This window comes from Helianthus annuus, chromosome 17 (assembly GCF_002127325.2).
Source record: "Helianthus annuus cultivar XRQ/B chromosome 17, HanXRQr2.0-SUNRISE, whole genome shotgun sequence".
In the NCBI taxonomy this organism is placed as follows: domain Eukaryota; kingdom Viridiplantae; phylum Streptophyta; class Magnoliopsida; order Asterales; family Asteraceae; genus Helianthus; species Helianthus annuus.
This window is the reverse complement of record NC_035449.2, coordinates 57485962-57496119: the sequence shown is the minus strand read 5'-3', so window position 1 is coordinate 57496119 and position 10158 is coordinate 57485962. Positions and strand designations below refer to the sequence as shown.

General features: G+C 36.9%; 1 long non-coding RNA gene across 1 annotated transcript; it reads right to left on the bottom strand.

Annotated features, from left to right (window-relative positions):
- Positions 1-1131: 1131 nt before the first annotated feature.
- Positions 1132-1766, bottom strand: LOC118489300. Its single transcript, XR_004887122.1, has 2 exons — positions 1679-1766; positions 1132-1241 (listed from the first exon to the last, which is right to left on the bottom strand). It is a non-coding gene; the product is annotated as an uncharacterized LOC118489300 (long non-coding RNA).
- Positions 1767-10158: the final 8392 nt, after the last annotated feature.

The following is a 10158-nucleotide window of genomic DNA, read 5'->3' as shown; positions in this document are numbered from 1 at the left end:
AAAAAAAATTTTTCTAAATTAAATATGAGCCTAAACGGGTTAACATTAGTCAACTTGAGCACATCCTGTTAAGCTAAACGTGTTCAATCCGAAACTCCCCCATAGCCATTTAGACTACACTCAAGTCATAAACTCTATGTTAAAAAACTGTGTATGTATTATATGGTTAAGATGATTGATTATAACAAATTATCAGATATTAAGGCTTTGGCCCAGTGGTCGAGAGAACCCCCTCTAGGTGTTTAAATAGGAGAATAATAGCTCAACTGATAAATTATAAATCAGAATTCGATTAACGCTTATAACCTATGTTAGTAAAGAGGTTCGTTGGATGACATGTTATTAAATGTTTAAGATTTACAGATGATACTCAGGTTCAGATGGGGCTATATCTCTCATTCTAACAAATGTCTACCTAAAAGAGTGAAGCCATGACAACTCAAGCTTCAGCTTGGATTTAGACTTGAAGTTAAGGAACCAGCTTGGTAGGTCTCATTAATCCTTAATGAGCTCGTGTTGGCTTGTTTGTTCTTAATAAATCAGAAACACAGATTTATTAAGAGTTTGTTTTTACACTATATTTAGCTATGAAGTATTATTAACAGTTTTTTTGCACTATATTTAGCTATGAAGTATTTAACTGATTAATCACCAATCCAAATTAACATTTCATAGATACATCAAGGGAAGAAAATGCCCCAGCTTGTTTGTTCTTAATAAGTCTGGCTTTTAACGAACAACGGGTGTATGCATTGGAACTGTAAGTGAAGTAAATAAATTGGAATAAAAGAGAAATTGAGCCTCAATTTCATGCAAGAAATCCAATTGAGGTCTAAAAACCAACTCCCCAAATCAATCCAAAGTGATTGGCATTTGATAAGTAACCTAACAATAACAATAACAGCCCAACCCTTGGAACATACTACAGCCCCAGGTGGCGAAGAGCCGACATCGAGGTGCCACCTCCTTTTCAGGGAGAGCTAATGCTTGTTGGGTATTTTGGTTTGACACTGCTTCACACCCAAAAAGAAGGGAGCTACGTCTGAGTTAAACTTGGAGATGGAAGTCTTCTTTCGTTTCTCGACAGTGAAGTAAGACCAAGCTCATGAGCTTATTATCTCAGGTCGGTAGTCCGCATCTTCACAGACATGTCTATTTCACCGAGCCTCTCTCCGAGACAGTGCCCAGATCGTTACGCCTTTCGTGCGGGTCGGAACTTACCCGACAAGGAATTTCGCTACCTTAGGACCGTTATAGTTACGGCCGCCGTTCACCGGGGCTTCGGTCGCCGGCTCCCCTGTCATCGGGTCACCAACTTCCTTGACCTTCATGAATACTCAAAGTTTCATATCCGAAGCTAGTTTTCAAGAAACCGCTCGAGGCCTACTAAACCGATCACAAGAATACCAGCTACAGTACCTATTATCCAAAGAGGAATTCTTCCAGTAGTATCGGCCAATTACGCCACTTCCCTCCACATTTCATCAAGTGGTCATGCTAGAGACATAAACAGTCATGGATAATTATGAGAAGAGATCCTTCCGAATGGGCTAAGAGAGATAATACCTAGAATGATTAGTCTATTATTTTAGTTCTCTCTCGTTTTCTTAATTGAAGAAATAATTGGAAAATAAAACGGCAAGTACAAAAATGAGTAACTCAAAAGGAATTTCTCTACCTTAGGACCGTTATAGTTACGACCGCCGTTCACCGAGGCTTCGGTCGCCGGCTCCCCTGTCATCAGGTCACCAACTTCCTTGACCTTCATGAATACTCAAAGTTTCATATCCGAAGCGAGTTTTCAAGAAACCGCTCGAGGCCTACTAAACTGATCACAAGAATACCAGCTACAGTACCTATTATCCAAAGAGGAATTCTTCCAGTAGTATCGGCCATTTATGCCACTTCCCTCCACATTTCATCAAGTGGTCATGCTAGAGACATAAACAGTCATGGATAATTATGAGATGAGATCCTTCTGAATGGGCTAAGAGAGATAATACCTAGAATGATTAGTCTATTATTTTAGTTCTCTCTCGTTTTCTTAATTGAAGAAATAATTGGAAAATAAAATGGCAAGTACAAAAATAAGTAATAACCCCCAGTAGAGGCTGGTACGATTCAATTCAACATTTTGTTCGTTTAGGTTTGATTGTGTCATAGCTCTATTGTCACACCCCGGCCGCGTATAACGTGCAACCGCGGCGGAAACGCCGGGGAGTGTTGTGGACAGAATTAATTGTTTCATAACCATGGAAATCAAAGTTACATTTTATTTATTAAACAAGAGTAGTACATTGTCTTAAACAGGAAAACAAAGAGTTTATAACATAATTAACTAAGTCTATCTTCAGTTTTAGTCTCTAAGGCACAGGTCCGCCCTAGTGTCATGATCATCATCCTATGGAATAGCTCCTGAAAACACATGTGAAAGTAGGTACGTCAGCATAAAAATGCCTGTGAGATACATAGGTTTCGTGAAAATGGGATTCATGACTTGAGTTTAAAGAAATTTTTAATAACAGTCAGTCATGAACCTTGTAATTTGTCTTGCTTTGTAAACCATTTGAAAAACGATAATATCAGATGATATGTATAGATAAATGCAAGGTTAAACGAGTAACCAAGTAAAATGAGTTGAATAAGATAAGTTGTTTGTAAAAATGATGTCTTGTGAAGAGTATGTTATTTGTGTAAAATGTAATGTGTCTAAACTGAAATGACTTGGATAACACTATGATATGTAACATTATACAAACATTTATATATAGGAAGTACCAGCGGCGTATCCACCATGTTTGTATCATATTACATACGCCACGTTACTCCAATCATTTACCCAAAACCAACCACCATGTAAATTGTTCATGTATAAATCAACTGTCAATTGTTATTGTGTAAACCATGTCGAAATGTCTATGTTCAATGTAAACCACCAAGTATGTATATCAATGTCCACATGTTCATGTTCAATGTAGATAATGTAATGTGTACCCAAACTATATCTTGTATGGTAAGCGAGATGTATCAACTCAACCATATGTAAAGTGCACAAAACAAGGTGTTGAAGTAAAACATGGTTTAAATCAACGTTATGTTTTGTGGAACAATGCATGCTCTACTGATATAAACATTTGTACGGTATTGAGAAATATGCATACATCCAAGCCTTGAGAGTGTGGCGATAAACCCTTAAACAAATTAATGGTTTATCTAAGTTATGTATATCGAATTCGGTCATTCCTTCCAATCCAAACAAACCCAGGATTTCAGGAACGGGAGTTGTCAATTCCTATGGTACCACTACCTACTAACGAACGGCGTGATCAATGTTAATGAATGTATTGTTCCATGTTAAACAAATCAAATGTCATACCAAAATGTAAGCATGTGAAAACAATGCACTAAGTATGTAATCAATTGAACATACCTAGCGTGAAATGTAATATAAAACAATGTACTAAGTATGCACACAATGGACATACATAGCATGAAATGTATTGTAAAACGATGTACTAAGTATGCACACAATGGACATACATAGCATGAAATGTATTGTAAAACGATGTACTAAGTATGCACACAATGGACATACATAGCATAAAATGTAATGAAATCATGTACTATAATGTACTAATGAACATAATAAGCATATGATATGAAAAATGAAAGGCATGAAAGTAACAGGTAGGCACATGTGTTTCACCCCAAAACAGTTTGGAAAATAGTAAAAGAGGGGCTCAATGTACTCACCTGAGATTGCTTTGAATTCCTTGTGTAATAAACACACAATGCTAGAGATCACGGGATATCAAACGGCACCTAATAGGTAGCTATATTAATATACCGGACCAAAATCGGAAGGATCGGATAGTATGCGGGTTCGTAAACCAAATGAGTATGGAAACTCGTGTAATATGGTTTAACAAAGCCTACATACTAAAATGAAACCTAACCTAAGTGCTTGCGACCCATCACGACCCGTTTAGGTAGCTTATGCTACCTTAACGCGTCGTTCGCGTAGAACGCGTTTGGAACAGCTAACATCGTGGCCATAAGGTATAACCTCGGAAGGTTAAAGCTATGGTCACCTAATGTGTTTGGTCGGATCCTACTGATCGACCAAACGGGTCGGGTTCGAAAGTATAAGCGATGGTTTAGATCGCTTACCTTACGACCCTATATAAGCACTATACTAAAAGTGACGAGCTAAGCATGTTAGAACATGCTTAACTAAGTTTAGAAAACAGGTTTGGCATCAAAACAAACGGCTTTGATGCTCACGAGTAGTTTGGTTACAAAATACGCAAGAATGCGCATTTTGGCCGAAACTACGACTCGTCACTGAGCCTAGATAACGTGGTAATCAGTAGGTATAGTCACTACGGACTATAACCATCGTGATCACGCTGACGTTATGAAGTTCTAATGAACTTCGGGTTGACCATAGGCTGGTCAATGCAGAAAGTCAACAAAACGTTGACTTTCGGACTCGAAAAGCGAATAAAAGAACGAAAGAATACTTACGGAGGGTCCCCGAATGCTAATCTAGATCAAAATAGCTCAGGTGTGAAACAAAGGTTCCAACTTAGAGCTTAGATCAGATTTTTGTGGGTTTTTACAAGAATGGGGGTGGGGTATTTATAGTGTTTCCCGAACCGTTAGGATCGTTTCTTGAAAAACGTGATCGAATCTCATGCGTACACTTGTCGAAAAGTTGTGGTTACTGAAAATGACCCTTAGTGAGCTGAAAGGGCAAGTAAGAACATGTGGTTGTGGTTTAATCAGCTGAGATTTGCTGACTAATCGATCTTATCTGATCTGCATGTCTGATGCGGCCCGCGTGAAGGTGCAGGCCAAACCAATGCGGGCCGCATGGCCCCGTCCGATCTGCACCACTTGCGGAATTTACAGTTTAGGTCCCTGTTGCATGTTTAAGCCATTTCCGACACTTCTAAGGCCCGTAAAGCCAACTTTAAGGCCCTAAAATGATGCCTAAACATTGTGGACATGAAACATGCTCAAAAATATGTCGGATGTTGGTTCGTTTGGCCGTACGATCGCGATGTTTGGTTAATTACGACGGAATGCGCATAAGCGCGAAAGATGATCCAGATGACGCGACGAATGGATTTTTCTCATGCCAAACACTAAGGCATAATATAAGGATGCTTACATAAATTTTTGGATATCCGGATGTATTCAGAACGTAAGTTATGCGCGAAAGTGCAAACTTGTGCACTTTTTCACACTTTTAGCCCCTGAATGATCCAAAAGTTTGTTTTAGCATACCAAACCCCTCAAAGCCTATTTCTAAGCTATGTAAAGGATATTTATGGTATGTTTAACTTATGGACATGTTCCGGAATGTTTGTTACAATTAGAATTGGCATACTTTCGCAGTTTGTCAAGTTTAGTCCCTGTAAGCGAATTAACTTGTTTTTGCCATACCAAAGCCTTCAAAACTTATTTATAAGTTATGTATAGGTTATTTAAGGTATGTTGAGTATAGTTTGATGTTCCGGAGTATTTGTCGCATTAAACTGAGTACGTTTATGCACCAGTTTGCGTATAACTCTCTAGAAAGCGATGTAGAGTTTGAAATCGGTCAAAAGTCAAAACATGAAAAATGTAAAACACAACCAAACAAACATTGGGATCAAATAACATTGTTTTATTGATAACTGAATTGTTCACAATGATTACAAGCACAAATCTTACATCTATAATTCGGATTAGGTTTTCCCTGTTAGCCCATAAGGATCGGACATCCATATGCCAGGACCATACAAGCCTGTTACATGAAATGCACCAAAACCAAAGCAAGCCAGACCTGCAAGAAATAAATGTATTCCAAAGATCTTGGGCAAATCAAAAGAGGGTTTTCCTGTACGTTCATCACAAAATATTTCTAGATCCCAATATACCCAATGCCAGCTAGCTGCCAAAAAGCACAACCCAGAAAACACAATATGCGCTCTAGCCACACCTTCGTAACTCCAAATACCATGCGAATCATAGTATTCATTCTTATGAAAATGGTAACAAAGAGATACTATTTCTCGAAATATGGACAAATGGAAGTTTAACTCCTAAAGAAGCACTTCACGAAGCCTCCCGGAATTTGATTGATTTATTGATTCCCTTTTTACATACCAAAGAAGAAAATTTAAGTTTAGAGGAAAATCAACACATAGTTCCTTTACCCCCTTTTACCTTTTATGATAAATTGGCTAAACTAACAAAAAATAAAAAAAAATGGCGTTGAAATCGATTTTTATTGACCAATCAGAATTGCCTCCCAGAATCTATAATTGCCTCAAAAGGTCTAACATATATACATTATTGGACCTTTTGAATAACAGTCAAGAAGATCTTATGAAAATGGAACATTTTCGCATAGAAGACGTCAAACAAATTTTAGGGATTCTAGAAAAAAATTTCGTAATTGATTTACCGAAAAATAAGTTTTAAATCCAATGGATTTTTTCTCTTTTTTTAGAAAAGGGCCGAAAATCGGTTTTGAATCTTTAGGACAATACAAAGTTCATGATTCCCCTAAAAGTAAAACCAATTTAGGTTTACAATTTTACTGAAACGTTAATCAAAGATAGAATGAATTTAAAGTTGAGACTTAAACAACAAAAAAAACATGTATTTGACAACATCGAAGAACACAGGTTGGCAAAAATCGAATAAAAACATACCCAAACATAGTTCGTACAATAAAAAGTAACCTGGTTTGGAATCGTCCGATTCAAGCGACCATTATCAACGTCGGCGGAGATGAAGATGAAAAAGTGGGTTGTCAGTGATATTTTAACAATGGTTACATACTTACATTATCCGTTCTAAGTTATTTAATCTCTGTTTTTTTCACAATAATGTTCAAAGCAAACTCAACCCCTAAAGCAAGTTGGAAACTCTAACAAACATGATACTTAAACACAAAGACACCGCAACCATAAATATGAAGAACTCAAACATTACATGATTTGGAGATTGCTCAGATGGCAAGATGGAGAGAATGCTCAGATGGGAGATGAGATGGAGAGAATGGTGAGAGAGACAGGGGTGAGCAGATCTTTTTGATGAAGGGTTGTATGGTGGGGACTGGACAAATGTATGAATCAGAACCACAAACATTTTTTTAAACACCCCAAGCCTATGGTACAACCAAGCTAAACACAAAGTGATTGCTTATTTATAGGGTTTTAATACAATAATAACAAATACATCCATTCGACTTAATGATCAAATGGAGGTCCCTCGTATGTATTTCTAAATTTTGTTACAACACCTCTTTTAGTTACATACCGACGAGTGGCTGTGGCCACTAGCCACCATTATACCACTGTTGAACCGCCAAAAACACAACCACTGTCTGTACTATAACCATGCATGACCAAAACTCAGCTTTATACCATGATTAAAGACACCAAAATATCACAATTTTATGCTATAAACTGATTCTGAGTCTCAGAAATAGTTACCTTTTGTTCACTAGTCTATTGTGCCATCAAATATGAGTAAATCAAATTCTTCAAACCCCTTTTTCACAGCAGCCTCAAACCTAGCCAAAACAGGCACTAAAACAACCTCAAAACCATCAATATGTAACTAAAATGAGGCTTACAAACATGAACCAACATATATTCTCATCAATTATTTTAATAGTCAAAGCTTTAGTCTTAACAGAATGTAGAAGTGAAATGTTTCAAGCTGAAACTCACAAGAATGTAGAAATCACCCTGTTGGCCCTTGTAATGAGCCCATAGAATCCTCCAACATTCATTCCATGAACTTTTTGTCACACCCCGACCGCGTATAACATGCAACCGCGGCGGAAACGTCGGGGAGTGTTGAAACAGAATTATTTGTTTCACAACCATGGCATACAAAGTTATATTATATTTATCAAACAAACGTGTTACATTGTCTTCAAACAGGAAATAAAGAGTTTATAACATAATTAAACTAAGTCTATCTTCGTTTTATGTCTCTAAGGCACGGGTCCGCCCTAGTATCACAATCATCATCCTAAGCGACAGCTCCTGAAAACACACGTGAAAGTAGGTACGTCAGCATAAAAATGCCTGTAAGATACATAGGTTTTGTGAAAATAGAATTCATGACTTATGTTTGTGAAAATGTTTAGTCATGAACCTTGTAATTTGCTTTGTCTTATAAATTATATGAAAAACGATAAGATCAGATGATATGTATAAATAAAATGTAAGGTTAAATGAGAGTAAAAATGAGTTTGTATAAGATAAGTTGTTTGTAAATCAATGTCTTGTGAAGAATATGTTATTTGTGTAAAATATAATATGTCTATACTGAAATGATTTTAAATAATGCTACGATAGGTAATATTATACAAACATTTATATATAGGAAGTACCAGCGGCGTATCCACCATGTTTGTATCATATTACATACACCACGTTACTCAAACCATTTACCCAAACCAACCACCATGTAAATTGTTCATGTATAAATCAATTGTCAAGTGTTATTGTGTAAACCATATCAAAATATTCATGTCTTATGTAAACCACCAAACGTGTATGTCAATGTCAAATTGTTTATGTTTAATGTAAATCATATAATGTGTGTCCAAAATATCATGTATGGCATGTGAAATATATCAACTAGGCCATAGGTAAAAATGCACAAAAACAGGGTATTGAATTAAACATAGTTTAAGTCAAAGTTATGTTTTGTGGAACAATTGCATGCTATACTGATACAAACATTTATGCGGTATTGTGAAAATGCATACATTCAAGCCTTTGTGACTTGTGGTGATAGACCTTTAAACAAATTAAAGGTCTATATATGTTATTGTTTATCAAATTCGGTTATTCCTTCCAATCCAAACAAACCCGAGATTTCAGGAATGGGAGTTGTCAAGTCCTATGGTACCATTACCTACTAACGAGTGGCGTAGCTAATGTTAATGAATGTACATTGTTTAATTTAAACAAACCAAATGTCATACCAAAATGTGAGCACGTGATGAATAATCGTAATATGTATGCACACAACGGGCATACATAGCATAAAATGTAATTTAAAATATTGTACTAAGTACGCACACAATGGGCATACATAGCATAAAATGTAATGTAAAACAATGTACTAAGTACGCACACAATGGGCATACATAGCATAAAATGTAATGAAATCGTGTACTATAGATGTACTAATGAACATAATAAGCATATGATATGAAAGCATGAAAGTAACAAGTAGGCACATGTGTTCCACCCCAAAACAGTTTGGAAAACAGTAAAAGAGGGGTCTATGTACTCACATAAACACCATGAAAACATTTAAAAGATGGGGTTCTATGTACTCACCTGAGATTGCTTTGAAGTTCTTGTATAACAACCAAATAATGCTAGAGATCACGGATATCAAACGGCACCTAATATAGGTAACTATGTTAATATACCGGACCTAAATCGGAGGATCGGATAGTATGCGGGTTCGTAAACCAAACGAGTATGGAGACTCGTGTAATATGGTTTAACAAAGCCTTTATACTAAAATGAAACCTCACCTAAGTGCTTACGACCCATTACGACCCGTTTAGGTAGCTTATGCTACCTTAACGCGTCGTTCGCGTAAAACGCGTTTGGAATACCTAACGTCGTGACCATAAGGTATAACCTCGGAAGGTTATTCCCTATACAGCTATGGTCACCTAATGTGTTTGGTCGGATCCTAACGATCGACCAAATGGGTCGGGTTCGAAAGTATAAGCGATTGTTTAGATCGCTTACCTTACGACCCTATATAAGCACTATACTAAAAGTGACGAGCTAAGCATGTTAGAACATGCTTAACTAAGTTTAGAAAACAGGTTTGGTATCAAAACAAACGGTTTTGATACCCACGGGTAGTTTGGTTACAAAATACGCAAGAATGCGCATTTTGGCCGAAACTATGACTCGTCACTGAGCCTAGATAACGTGGTAATCAGTAGGTGTAGTCACTATGGACTATAACCATCGTGATCACGCTCACGTTATGAAGTTCAAACGAACTTTGCATCGACCATAAACTGGTTAATGCAGAAAGTCAAACATAGTTCGACTTTCGGACTCGAAAAGCGAATAAAAGAACGAAAGAACACTTACGAAGGGTCCC